This window comes from Myotis nattereri (assembly GCF_964212035.1).
Source record: "Myotis nattereri genome assembly, chromosome: 16".
In the NCBI taxonomy this organism is placed as follows: Eukaryota; Metazoa; Chordata; class Mammalia; order Chiroptera; family Vespertilionidae; genus Myotis; species Myotis nattereri.
Window position 1 is genome coordinate 43,386,599 of NC_138091.1, and position 14,110 is coordinate 43,400,708.

The window sequence follows — 14,110 nt, forward strand, 5'->3', positions numbered from 1 at the left end:
CCCCAGGCGGTGCCAATTCCTGGTCACCCATCTGGAGAAACAACTTCCTCATAAGCATCCCAATCACATTAGCAATTGAACCATTCTTGTGTGTACCCTCAACTTCTGGAGTAACCTCAGGCAACCCCTGTTGTACAACCCACGTGATACCAACATACGTAAAATTTCTTGCTTAGGCACCTCCAATTCCTATGCTCCCACTGCCCAGGGCCGCCTATAAAAGGAGGGAAGATAGTGCAGATCCTAGAAGGCGGCCAGCAGCAGTGATTTCCAAAGCTCCGTCTCAGTTCTGCCCACACTCCTCTGCCTGCCCCGCATCATGAAGTTCCTTGGAGCTACCGTCCTTGTCATCCTCTGCACCAGGGTCCTCTACTCCTATGAGGAAGGTGAGTTTGTTGTCCACTTTTCTTAACAGTTGCTCCCCACTCTCTGCCCAGAAGTCAGCCCACATCTTCCAAGTCTTCTGGTCTGAGAACCCCCATGTGAAATTAGAGAACTTTGAATGGGGTGCCAAGATAACACTGTTGTTTTCTTCAAAAGGTTTCAAAATGGAGTCTATTGATCTGGGTGGCAGGATTTTATATTACTTTTTGGATGCGATCATTAAAGTTTCATTTATTGGGTTATTAGCATGAGGTAGAATCTAGGTCTATTTAGATCCTATGGGTGCTGGTAAGTTTTAGAATCACCTTAGCTATTCCCAAGAGTTGTAAGAATTGTCCCTACATTCGCTCAGCTATCTTATGATTTAATGGATTAGAAAAGAAATTTCCCCCAAAGAGATTTAGGAAACGAGAGTAGAATTTGGTTCCCTATAGAGTAATTAAAGACCAAAATGAAGAGACAAACCAAAGATAAGACTAAGGAAATGAATGAGAAACGAACAAAAAAGCCAAGTTATATCCAGTTTCCTTTTCCCCAAAGCCTCATCTCTGACCTGTCTCTCTCCATTTCTTCCTGGCCCTCTCAGGCTTGCCTGCGCTCCTGAGCAACTTCTTGTTGTCCTTGTTTCCCCACAGAAAGAATTTACATCAAACCTACTACCTGCTGCATGACCTACGTGACCCGGCAGATCCCCCGCAAATCTGTGGTTGCTTACTTTGAGACCAGCGGCCAGTGCCCCCAAAATGCTGTTGTGTAAGTGTCAGTCCCCTTGCCCATCCCTGGGGTGACACAGATCACAGGAGTCTAAGTCAGGAGGGGTTCACAAGTGCACCAGCTGATGGATGAGGAGCCATCCTGGGAAAGCCCCACCCTCTGGGGGCCTTTTGTGCATGCAGGACAAAGAGAGAGGCCCCTGGGGCTGTTTACTGATGTGAAATGGGGCCTTCAGGAGCCAGGAAGGTGTGCCCAAAAGTAGAGGGGAGAGAGGAGAGAAAGCCATAGCAGAAAAGAGGCGGCCTTAGGTTATTTCCATAAATCACTCAGAGAAAGACCAAAAGTCCCTGAGGGTTGGGGGATGATTCCTTGACAGGATAGACTAGCCCTGAGCTGCCCACAGGGATGAGGATAAAGGGTTCACAGATGGTCAAGCATGTCCTTACTCATCCTCTACATAATACTTCTGCCTTCTCTACAGCTTTCTCACCAAAAGGGGCCGGCATATCTGTGCCAATCCCAGCGATGCCTGGGTTCAGAAATACATCAACAACCTGAAGGAGATTCCCCAAGCAGTCCAGTGAGTCATTTCTCAAATGGGCAGCAGGGATGCTGACTAGGGGAATGTTCCTGCAGCCCCAGAAGTTCCCTGTCCTCTGCGTCCTTCCCCTCCACTAACCACATTCTGAAAGCTCTCTTTAATTTAGTAAAGTACGTAAATATTGTAAATCGTTGTATTCCTTTGATGCTTTTTTTAAATGATTTCGCTGAGAAATCATTATAACACCCTCTTATCCCCAAATCCTTTCCCAGTCAAGCATACAGTGGTTGCCTCATGATCAGGGTGATAGTGAATGATTGTGCTCCTGTCTCTGGCTAGGCATTGGACCAAATCTATCAACAGATGCTTATTGAGTTTGTATAAGCCCTTTGCTCTGTAACACTGTCAGAATAATAAAGATTATTTTTGCTTTCTTCAGTAAATATTGGACTTCTGGTTATTCTTTTGTTTTTTTCTCTTCCCTGATAAATCCGTTTCATTGGTTGAAAGGAAAGAGATAGGATGATTAGGGGCATCTAAGGGGAGGAAAGGAAAGAATAAGTGTTGTTCCAACAACACCAGGCTTTATGCATGTGAAATGATGCTCATACACTGAAAAAGAAGCAAAGTATTAAAAATAAGTGCAAACTTACATGCACGAGGGATATCCACCATTTAAATGAACACCAAAGCAAATTATTCTAGCATGCATATGTATGCACTTTCATAAATTCAGCTTTCTTAAGAATGAAGACTAGGTCCTTCTTAATCCTTCTGCCTTTCTCCATAGCTTCCAAACTAAATGAGGTTGGCTGGTGTGCCAACCCCAGTAATACCTGAGTCCAGGAGTTTATCAGGAACCCGGAGTTATTCTATTAACATAATATTATGGAAAAGGTGAAACTTTAGGGAAAGAAATCTAATCAATGGGTGCAAAAAACTGGGGATGAGGGAGGGTGCTGACTGAAAAGGGGGAACAAGGGTACCTTTTTTTGGAGTGACGGAAATATCCTAAATTTTCACTGTGGTAATGGTCAAAATTCATCAAACTACGCTTACCTCCCTCCTGTCCTGGATTGCTCCCTCCATATCTAATTAAATACTAAATTTGAGAAGTATTAATATTAGAGAGGGTGTGGAACTGGCACACACATGTCTGCTACTGGGAGTGTGAATTGGTCCCATTGCTTTGGAAGACTGCAGAGTAAAGGTAAGCATAGCTTACCTTCTCCTCCATACATCCTACAGATACCGTTCACATGTATACCAGGAACCATGCATAAGAATGCTCATAGCAAGCATAAAAGGGGGCGAATTAAAAATAAATTGTGATGTAGTTATACACTGAAATATCAGCAGGAGTGAAAGCAAGCATACTACAGCTACACACAGTAACACAGGTGAATCCCATAAGCATATTGTTAAAAGAGGAAAAAAGCTATGGAAGAATACACATAATAATCATTATATATCCTTAATAATAAAAGCCTAATATGCTAAGACAGTCAACTGGTTGACCAGTTGCTATAATGTGCAATGACCACCAGGGGGCCAATAGTGTAGCTTGCTGCTGGAATCTGGCCAATCAGGACTGAACGAGACAGACTGGACATACCCTGGAGCCCTCCTGTGGCCCCTCTCCAGCTGGCCAACCTCCCGCGTCCCTCCCCGGCACCAATCATGCACCAGTGGGGTCCCTCAGCCTGGCCTGCATCCTCTCACAATCTGGTACCCCTCAGGGGATGTCAAAGAGCAGGTTTCAACCTGATCCCACAGACTAGGCCTCTAGAGAGAGACAGTGTGTGAGTGTGTGTGTGTGTGTGTGTATTTCAAAAATGCAAAGCTAAAAATACACTGTTTAAGATTCTACTATACACTAGAGGCCTGGTGCATGACATTCATGCACGGGGGGAGAGGGGTGGTTACTCAGCCTGGCCTGCACCCTCTCGCAGTCCGGGACCCCTCAGGGAGCGGGCCTAAGCCAGCAGTCGGACATCCGCCGAGGGGTCCTTAGCACTGCCACAGAGGCAAGAGAGGCTCCCGCCACCACCGTTGTGTTCACCAGCCGTGAGCCTGGCTTCTGGCTGAGCGATGCTCCCCCTGTGGGAGCGCACTGACCACCAGGGGGCAGCTCCTGTGTTGAGCATCTGCCACCTGGTGGTCAGTGCGAGTCATAGTGACCAGTCATTCCACTGTCTGGTCAATTTGCATATTAGCCTTTTATTATATAGGATACAGTTAAAAGAAAAAAGGGGATCATACTAAATGTTCTTTTCTATAACCTGATTTTTATAGTCTTATACTTATTTTTACTTAATACTCAGTAGATATAAAATATGAATTGAGAATTAAGAGTAACAACATGACAGACATCCCTGTGCCCTCCACCCCACATGCCCCTCTACAATATGTCCCCTTTCCCTTCTCCCTCTGAGCCATCTCTCCCCCAAATGTTATTTACACTATACTCTTGCTTTCCTTCTAGTGGATAGCTGAATCTTAAACAGTGTATTTTTAGCTTTGCGCTGTAGAATATTGAAGACAAACACACAGCAACCAGCTTCCCAAAAAAAGAGGGGGAAAGCCCTTTGTTGGCACTTTAAAAAGGAAGTGTCCAGCCCTAGCTGGTTTGGCTCAGTGGATAGAGCTTCGGCCTATGGACTGAAGGGTCCCGGGTGTGATTCTGGTTAAGGGCACACGCCTGGGTTGCAGGCTCAATCCCCAGTGGGGGATGTGCTGGAAGCAGCTAATCAATGATTCTCTCTCATCATTGATGTTTCTTTCTCTCTTTCTCTCCTTTCATCTCTGAAATCAATAAAAATGTATTTTTTTTAAAAAGGAAGTGTCCATTGCAAGTCAGCACGGGTACAGCTAGGGCAAGTCAGGCTGGAGAGACCCACTTCCCTCTGGCAGCACGAACATCCGAGGAAGGGTGGGCTGGAAAGAGCTATCAACAAACTAACTGATCTTTGGCACTTAACCAAAGTACCCTGGGATCGGTCAGGAAAAGGGTAAAATTCAGGAAACTGTGCAATCTGTTGTGAGCCAGCATCATTGTTCTATGTGCCAGTTTGCAAAAACAATAACAAAAATTGAGCCTTGATCTTCCCCAAGTCCCTCTCCCCCACTCCAGCCTTCTCCTTTGAATTGGGGAAGTAGAGCAAGACTGAAGCTCAGAAGGAGGGTGCCTGTTGCCTACAAAAGACCAAAGCTTGGAAGACATGATCAGTGCCATCAGTAACTATGATTTGGGGGCTCAGAGAGACCCACACAATGGGATGAGTCAGCTTCTTCCATCCTCCCGTCCATGTGTGTCTCCCGCAACCCCACACCTGATATTCTGCTAGCCGAGGGGGCAAAGGCCTGTGTGTGCCACCCTGCCCCTCCTATACACACACAGTAGCCCAGTGTGCAGGGAGGAGAAAGACAGCCATCAGAGGCATCCATCTAGGTGTCAATTTCTCTCCCTTCATGCTCTTAATTTGTTGGGAGAAAGGCAGCTCAGCCTCTCTCTGTTCACCCAGAGAGGGAGAGCAAAGCCTAAAATGAAAGGAATCCATGGACTTTTCTTCTTTGTTTTTCCTTAAAGCAACTGACAAGAGTTCATGTTAAATCCACCCACCTACTGTCCAGGATATAGCTACCCCACTGGAATATAGATGGCCACACAGGCTTGCTTTGTCGCTACCTGCAGTGCCCATGTGAATGAGATGGTGAAATGGGATGCAAACCGTTGTCACCAGACTCAAAAAAACCTGGACAATGGGCCTCATCTCTAATCACTCTGACCCTGACTCCCTTCTCTCCAGGCACCCACTCTTCTGCCTGTTCCTCAAATGCACCAAGCCCATTCCCACCTCCAGGTCTTTGCCCTTGCTGGTCCCTCTACCCAGACACACTTCCCCCTGATCTGTTGAATCTGGTTTCTTATCAACCAGCAGGTTCTAGATCAGTGGTTCTCAACCTGTGGGTCGCGACCCCTTTGGGGGTCAAACGACCCTTTCACAGGGGTCGCCTAAGACCATCAGAAAACACATACATAAGTACATATTGTTTTTGTGATTAATCACTATGCTTTAATTATGTTCAATTTGTAACAATGAAAATACATCCTGCATATCAGATATTTACATTACGATTCCTAACAGTAGCAAAATTACAGTTATGAAGTAGCAACGAAAATAATTTTATGGTTTGGGGTCACCACAATATGAGGAACTGTACTAAAGGGTCGCTGCATTAGGAAGGTTGAGAACCACTGTTCTAGATAAAATGATACCCTCTCCCAGTGGGCTCTCCTGACCAGCTTATTAAGCAACTTCCACCCAACCCTCAGGCATTCTCTATCACATCACCCCTGTTTATTGTCTTTCTAGCTTTTAACTCTATCTTCTACTACCCTGTTTGTCTGTCTTCCCCACTAAAATTTGAGCACCTGAAGAGCAGGGATCTTGCCTTCTTGTCTGTCTCTGTATCCCCAGGGCCTAGAAAGTGCCTAACATACAGTAAAAACTCAATAAACATCCACTGAATGAATGGACATCAGCCCTGAGGAAGGTCTCAATATGGACACAGAAAGAAGATTTCACTCACTTAGATCATTTATATTACATAGCCCTTTCAGTAACCATGTGTAACTTTAAGAGCTTAATTATATTACTCAAATGTCACTATACCTCATAAGTGGTGGATTTCAGGACTAAAAGCAGTGCCTCTGTCTAGCTCAAATAACTGTTGTTTCCATTAAAACAGAGGCTTAAGTTTTTCTCTTATTGGAAGAACATTTTCTTTGCAAACAAACTTGCCTGGAACCCCATTATATAAAACTGATAAAAACACAGATGTTTAAATCAAAACCACAATGAGATACCACTTCACACCCATTAGTACAGTATTACTACCAAAACAAAACAAAAACAGAAAATAACAAGGGTTGGCAAGGATGTGGAGAAACTGGAACTCTCATGTGCTGTAAAATGGTGCAGCTGCTATAAAAACAGTATGACAGTTCCTTAAAAGTTAAAAATAGATTTACCTTATGATCCAGCAATCCCACTTCTCGGTATATACCCAAAAGAACTGAAAACATGGTCTCAAATAAATATTTGTACATCCCTGTTCATAGCAGCAGTATTCACAATAGCTAACTAAAATGTGGGAGCATCCCAAGTGTCCATCAACAGATGACTGGATAAGCAAGATAGGTTTACAATGGAATATTATTCAGTCTTTAAAAGTAAAGAAATGATGACATATGCTGCAAAATGGATGAGCCTTGAGGACATTATGCTGAGTGAAATAAGTCAGTCACTAAAAGACAACTAACGTATCATTCCACTTTTATATGATGTACCTAGAACAGTCAATTTCATAGAGACAAATTAGAAAGGTGATTTCAAATGGCTGGGAGGAGTGGAGAGTTATGTTTAATAGGTATAGTTTCAGTTTGCAAGATGAAAAAAGTTCTGTGGATGGATGATGATGATTGCACAATATAATAATGTATTTAATACCACTGAACTGTATGCTTAAAAATGATTATAATGGTAAATTTTATATTATGTGCCTTTCACCACAATGAAAAATATTGGGGGGAAATCCATAATTGCTTAATCTGAACTTGGTGGGAGTAGAGGTGGCAGACAGACACATCTGCCCAACCTCCCAGTAGGATGACCAAGTCCTTCCGTGTTAGCACATTCCAGGAACCCCCTTCTCCCCAGGCAAATAAGGAGCCAGTCACTAAACTATTGTGTCACTGTGCAGGGACCCTGCAGCCCAAACTTGAAGGTGACAAGACACAACTGTATTCTATGGAATTGTGTTCCAGGGGCTGCACTGTGAATGATGCCCCAGGAGCTGTGCCAGTGGTGCTGCCCCTTAGTCACCTCCAGGGAAAGAAAGAGATGAAAACACCTGCCACCTGTCCTGACCAAACACAGGGCACAGCCTCATTGCCCTGCCTCTGGCTCCCCTGCTTGACCCAGAAGGAACTCATCCCGCAGCCCCAGGCCCCAAAGCAGTCCTGACTGAGCAGAGAGCCCTGTGCACCTTCCTTGGTTGCTGAGGATCTGACCAAACTCCCCGTGCTGGGCAGGGGGCAGGGGCCTTCAGCTCAGTCTAGGTGAGGGGTTCCAGTCCAATCCTGACTGGTGAGGCCCATCCATCCCAGGATCCCCTCTGGATCCTTCTCCATACTCCTAGCCCCCATCAGGCCTGAGTCCACCTCCCTATCCTGTTGGGCCCTGGAGCTGCTCAGACTGAGACAGTAGCCCAGGCCTCTGAACCCATGGTCCACACCTGAGGACGGGCTCACCTAGGAGGCTTAACCAGGTTCCCCAGGCAGGGGCAGGAGTGGAGGGCAGTTTCCACCACAAAGCCCACTATCCCCCACAACCCCGCTCAAGGTGCAAGCCAAGTGTGGAACCGAGGGTCATTCTCCACCTTCCACTCTTCTTTGAATAAACAGACTTGGTTCTAACATTTTAGATACGTCAGCAGTCACAATTCTCAAGAAACACAACTCTCATGCAATCATGGATTTTTCTGTCTTGTGACTTCCTGACCAGCAACCTCTTACAGTGTAAAGGAGGCTCAGAGCCTAGACCTCAAGGAATCAGAAAACTCAGGGGCCTTCAGCCCAGAAGGATGAGGGTCAGCCTGACTCTCCTCACTCTTTCATTCTTCTGAACAAAGAGAACACAATGGCAAGAGGCGGAGGTGTGGGTGGTCCAGAAATGGGTTGCCTGGGTCAGCACCTGGAAACAGCACCTTTACTGGGGGCCTCTTCCCCCTCCTGGGCAGGACTCATTTCTCCCTCCTCTGGGGAGAGGAAAACCAGCCTCTGCACAGAGCCTCCTGGCCCTTGGGTACCCAGCAGAGAGAAGCTGATCCAGAGCCAGCCAGGCTATCTGCTCAGCCACCTCCAGGGGCTACACAGGAGCCACATGTAAGCCTGGGCTGGGAAAGAGAAACTGCAAAGGATCAAGCTGGCTTCCTGGCTTAGAGGGGGTTTTACAATATTTGAATTGGTTGCCAACCTTTAAAAATCGGAGACATTAAAAGATCTATACTGTCTATTTATTTTGCAAATATGGGAGACCAAGCAGACCTGTGCCTGAGTTTCCACACAAGACAACCTTTGACTGGAACTAAGGTGGTGAGTGCTGTCCCTTTAGACAGGGGTACACGCCCAGGTCCCAGGAGCCCCCACTGCCAGGCCACACCCAGCTGCTGTCTGCCTGGACTGAGGGGACATATGAGTCTCAGACCCCTGTGTCGTACTCTCTCCGTTCCCTGTAAGATGTGTCCAGTTGTGAATATGGCTCAGAGCTGCTCCTGGCAGGTAGGAATAAACATCTGTGGGACTCAAGACAAGGGAGCAGCAGGCAACTCTGAGAGAGGCCTTTCCACCCTAAACAGGCAAGGTTGCCACTCTGCAGGGGGCTGGTGCCTGGGGAGAAAGTGACACAGCCAGGATTGGGGGGGGAGGGGGGAGCAATATCCTGAATCTCAACTCTCCTGAGTTGAATTTCAACCAAATTCAGAGAAGGGAAAATGCTGGGTCCTGGGCCTCTCATTGGACCTCCCTGCTGGTCCAGGAATGAGAGCTATTTACCAGGAATTCTGACTGCAACCACCTATAGAGCTCCTGAATGCTTTCCCATAGCTCCATTATCATCGTATGACCTCTCATCTGCAGATGGGGCCACCAATCCTTTCCCGGAGGGTTGCAGTGAGGAATAGAGATGAGTCAGGAAGCAAGCCACATACCAGGCCTAGAGACTTAGTAAGTGGAATCTTTTTTCTCTCCAAAGAACAGCAAAACAAAATGGAGAAATAACTGGCTTTCCAGTCAGAACGATATAGGTTCTATATACATCAACAAATATACGTCAAAAGCCTGCTCTGTGCCACCCGTTCCGTCAGCATGCGTGATGTAGTGGTGGGCAGGAACGGACACTTCAGCTCCCAGGGACCCCCCGCTGTGGCCTGCCATGCTTCAGTCAGGCTTCCCGGCCTCAGCTTCTTTGTCTGTGACATGGGGGTAATAAGGCCTTTATTGCACAAAACAAGCACGGGCATATAAGTCAGGATGCACAGCACCAGCCCTATCAACACTCTTTGCCATTTTAAGAACACAGGTTCAGAAAGGCTGAGCGTCCTGTCTGGAGTCACACAGCTTTCACGAACAGAAACAAGGACAAGTCTAGCATGCCTGCTCCATGGGCCAGGCTCTGCTCTTCTGGGCACAGCAACCCCCACCCCCAGCATGCCTCTGAAACCTGCGAGGGAACAGTGCCCAACCTGGGCATCCGCTAATATTTCCATGTGGGAATTCCTTCCCAGCCTTTCTTAGAAAATTACATGTTTTTCCAAATCCCAAGAAAATTCAGTTGAGAAACTGAGAAAAAGTGTTATAATTCTCCTGAAGGAATTGAAGCTTAACAATCAACACAGAGATGATACTGATTTAAAGTAATCCACTGACATCAAGAGCAAGAGCCGGACACATTTGACACGTGAGGTTCAAAGTGAAGATTGGTCCTTTGGGGAAGCAGAACAGGAGCGTGTAGGAGAGAAGTGGTCACGGTCCATCAGCTTAAAGCCCTTGCCTTGGGACAAGTGTGAGTTCAGGGCCCCGTCTGCTGCTAAACAAATGTGAGTGAGTTTGTGTTTATAGCACATTTTACACAAATCATGTAAGTGATGTTTCAAGAAATAAGTTTTGGAAACAAAGTCCTTAAATTGGCAACTTCAACTTGCTAGGAGATGTGAATAGTATGTTATTTGAACAATAATATTCACTGACATTGTTTGAGTTATTGCTATAGGCTATAGCTCGTTAGAAATGATTTAACAGAAGAAATTCTAAGAGGAAACAGGTAAATGTCATAGAATACTGGGAGATGAAACCAGAAACATTCACTAAAATCTAAATTAGCAAACGCAATATTGGAATGGGAAAACCAAAATCAGAATAAGCAGACATCTAGGTCTTGAAGAGCACTTCTTCCCAGTTGTGGAGGAGCCACTGCTAGACCTCACAGGACAGGTTGCAGAAATCGGAGTACACTGGCAGCTCACTGCCGCTGCCCTTAGTTATGGGGGCAGGGGAGGGGGTGCTTCTTGGTTCTGAGAGAAGCTGAGCAGATATGGGGTGTCCTGTGAGTGAGGAACTATAGCTACTGTGACTGTGCTCCTTCTCTGAGCCGCCCTCCTCAGGAAATAGAATCGCCATTCTCTAAGCTGCTCAAGCTGCAGACAGGAAGTCATCCTTAAGACCTCTCTCCCTCATCTCCCCACACCTCCCCCACCTCCCATCCAATCCATCAACAAATCCTATCAGCTCTGCCAAAATTCCTCTCAAATCCATCTGCTTCCACTTTCCACCACCACCCGAGTCCAGATATCATCTCATGGCCTCAGGACATGCCCATTAACTAAAGGAGGGTTTGGCAGAAACACAGAATCCAACCAGGTGTCAGGAAGACCATGAAAATTCAGAGTTCAAGTATGCAGAAAGAATATACAGATCGTGTAACATAGAAACCCACACATGAAACCTAAATGTTCATGTTGACCAATGTCACCTCAATCAATCTAATAAAATTTTAAAATTATGCAGAAAGAAATTGCAGAAGGAAGTCAGTCATAACCCCAGTAGGAAAGGCAAAATTTCATCCACACAGATCAGAGAGAAGAATTATAGAAACATCTGAAGGACTGATGGAGGGGGGAAGGTAATAAATATCCTGAACAACTCAAGACATGAAAAAATCTAGCCTAGCCATTAGAAATGTTTGCTACATTCTCCATGAAGGTTCTGGCTTCTGTCCACACAAGTCACACAGAAGAATCATTCGAGTCCTAGCCGGTTTGGCTAAGTGGACAGAGTGTCGGCCTGCTGACTGAAGGGTCCCAGGTTCGATTCTGGTCAAGGGCACATGCCTGGGTTGCGGGCTCGATCGCCAGTGTGGGGCATGCAGGAGGCAACCAATCAATGATTCCCTCTCATCACTGATGTTTCTATCTCTCTCTTCCTTTCTGAAATCAATAAAAATATTTTTTTTTAAAAAGAATCATCTGAGGGTCTAATTTGAACATTAGAAGACACCAACCCTTTTTAAAAGAAGTGAATTTCAGGCCTCCTGTTGTCATTGCGACTCTCAAGTTAGAGCTCCAAGTACCCAGTCACAGTGGAGAGGAATCACGCTTGAAGTGCAAAGGCCCACAGCTCAAGTCCCCTTTCACCAATAAGCAACCCCTGCTGCTGGGATGGTGATCTGGTAGGGGCCATAAATAACTGCCCCAGCAATCTCAATTTGTTTAAGATAGTAACAATGCACCCTAGTGGGGAAGACTCAGAAAGGTCACAATTAAACATAGATATGAATATATAAGTCATGCATAGACTATTAATACTCATGCAAAACTTAGGAACAAATTTGTTAGCTTTATAAACAGGACAATATGGGTAAAGCAAAAGGCTTATAGGAAATTAATTTTTAAATGTATTTTTCTACTAATATTGATTGAAGAATCAAAGTAACTGCAAATAGCTTCCTACACACAAACTTTACCTGCAGACATGGAAAAATACATGGGTAGAAGTCCTCCTCATCGCTCACCTTGATGACAATACGCTCCACTCGGTCTTTTCTCTTCCATTCTTCCCCATCCCCTCCATTCTCCACTTGAAAATCTTCCAAGAGCTTCCCATTATACCTAGAATAAATCCCAAAATCTTATAACATGTCCTGCCAGATCCCCCATAACTGGGGCCCTTCCTGTTTCCTGAGGTTTATTCTGCCCCACCCTCTCTCTTGTCTTGGTGTTCCAGACACACTGATCTTATGTTGTTACTTCAAATGCACTATCCTCATTTTTGCCTCAGGGCCTTTACACATGCTCTTCCCTCTCCTAGGATTTCTTTTTCTTTTATAGATTTCAGAGAGGAAGGAAAAGGGAGAGATAGAAACATCACCCCCCTGTAGGGGGAAGGGTAGTGCAGGGGGCAGCTGAGCAATGGTTCTTTCTCACCATTGATGTTTCTATCTCTCTCTTCCTCTCCCTTACTCTCTGAAATCAATAAAAATATGTATAAATTTTTTAAAAAAGAGGTGGAGTTAGGATATAAGCTAGTTAGGAAACTTATAGAAAAACAAGTCCCTTTAAGATTTGATTTTGCAAGCCCCATACATACCATATCAAGCATATTGCAGTGTATGCACAGGCCTCATTAAATATAATCCACAAATAACTATATAAGAAACGAGCTAAAAGTTTAGCTGTGTTTGCCTAATTAACAAAATGCAAATCTACAATTGCTTAACCAAAACATTGGGGCTAGATGTGTTCTGGAATGCATAATCTTTCCGTTTTTAAAAAAGTAATACAATATGATCTAGCAATTTTACTTCTGGATATACACCCAAAAGAACTGAAAACAGGTACATGAAGAGACATATGTATGACCATGCTAGTAGCAGCATTATTCATAACTAGAGGCCCGATGCACGAAATTCATGCAGGGAGGATCCCTCAGCCTGGCCTGCGCCCTCTCACAGTCCAGGATCCATTGGGGGATGTCCACCTGCTGGCTTAGGCCCGATCACCCCTGGGGATCAAACAAAAATGTAAGCCGGCAGTTAGACATCCCTATTGCAGTCCTGTGCTCTTGCAGCCCAGGAACCTCTCACTCCTTACCACCTGCCTACAGCAGAGGCAGGAGAGGCTCCCGCCACTGTGCTCACCAGCTGTGAGCCCAGCTTCTGGCTGAGTGGCGCTCCCCCTCTGGGAGTGCACTGACCACAGGGGGCAGCTCCTGCATTGAGTGTCTGCCCTCTGGTGGTCAGTGCGCATCATAGTGACCTGCCATTCTGCCATTTGGTCGATTTGCATATTAGGGTTTTATTATATAGGTGAAAGCAACCCAAGTTTCCATCAACAAATAAATGGTTTTTTTAAAATGGGGTATACACATACAATGGAATATTATTCATCATTCTGACATTTAAAAGATCAGAAATTCAGAAACATGCTACAACATGGATGAACAATGAAGAGAGGTCTATACCCTACATTATGATAAATGAAATAGGCCAGTAACAAAAGGATAAGCACTGTATGATCCCATTAATATGAGGTACTTAAAGTAGACAAATTCAGAGCCCGAAGTAGAATGGTGGTGGCCAGGGGTTGGGGGAGAGAGAAATGGAGGGTTATTGTTGAATGAGTACAGAGTTTCAGTTTTGCAAGATGAAGAGTTCCATGGATAGGCTGTGGTTATGGTTGTGCAATATGTGAATGACCTAACTGTACAGTTGAAAATGGTTAAAATTTGACCAGTTTTGTCTAAAGTACACACCTTCTGTTCTTCCTTTGAACTTAATAGCATTGTGACTGTTCTTATAGCTTTGATCACACTCCCCTTTACCTGATGACTCTGGTCTAAGCTCCTTGATAGTC

The 14,110-nt window shown here is 45.2% G+C and overlaps 1 pseudogene across 1 annotated transcript; it reads left to right on the forward strand.

The window, feature by feature from the left end:
• The first annotated feature begins 319 nt into the window (after positions 1–319).
• On the forward strand, positions 320–1,682 carry LOC308532905 (C-C motif chemokine 3-like; annotated as a pseudogene). Its single transcript has 3 exons — positions 320–407; positions 1,020–1,137; positions 1,580–1,682. The product of its transcript is annotated as a C-C motif chemokine 3-like (transcript).
• Positions 1,683–14,110: the final 12,428 nt, after the last annotated feature.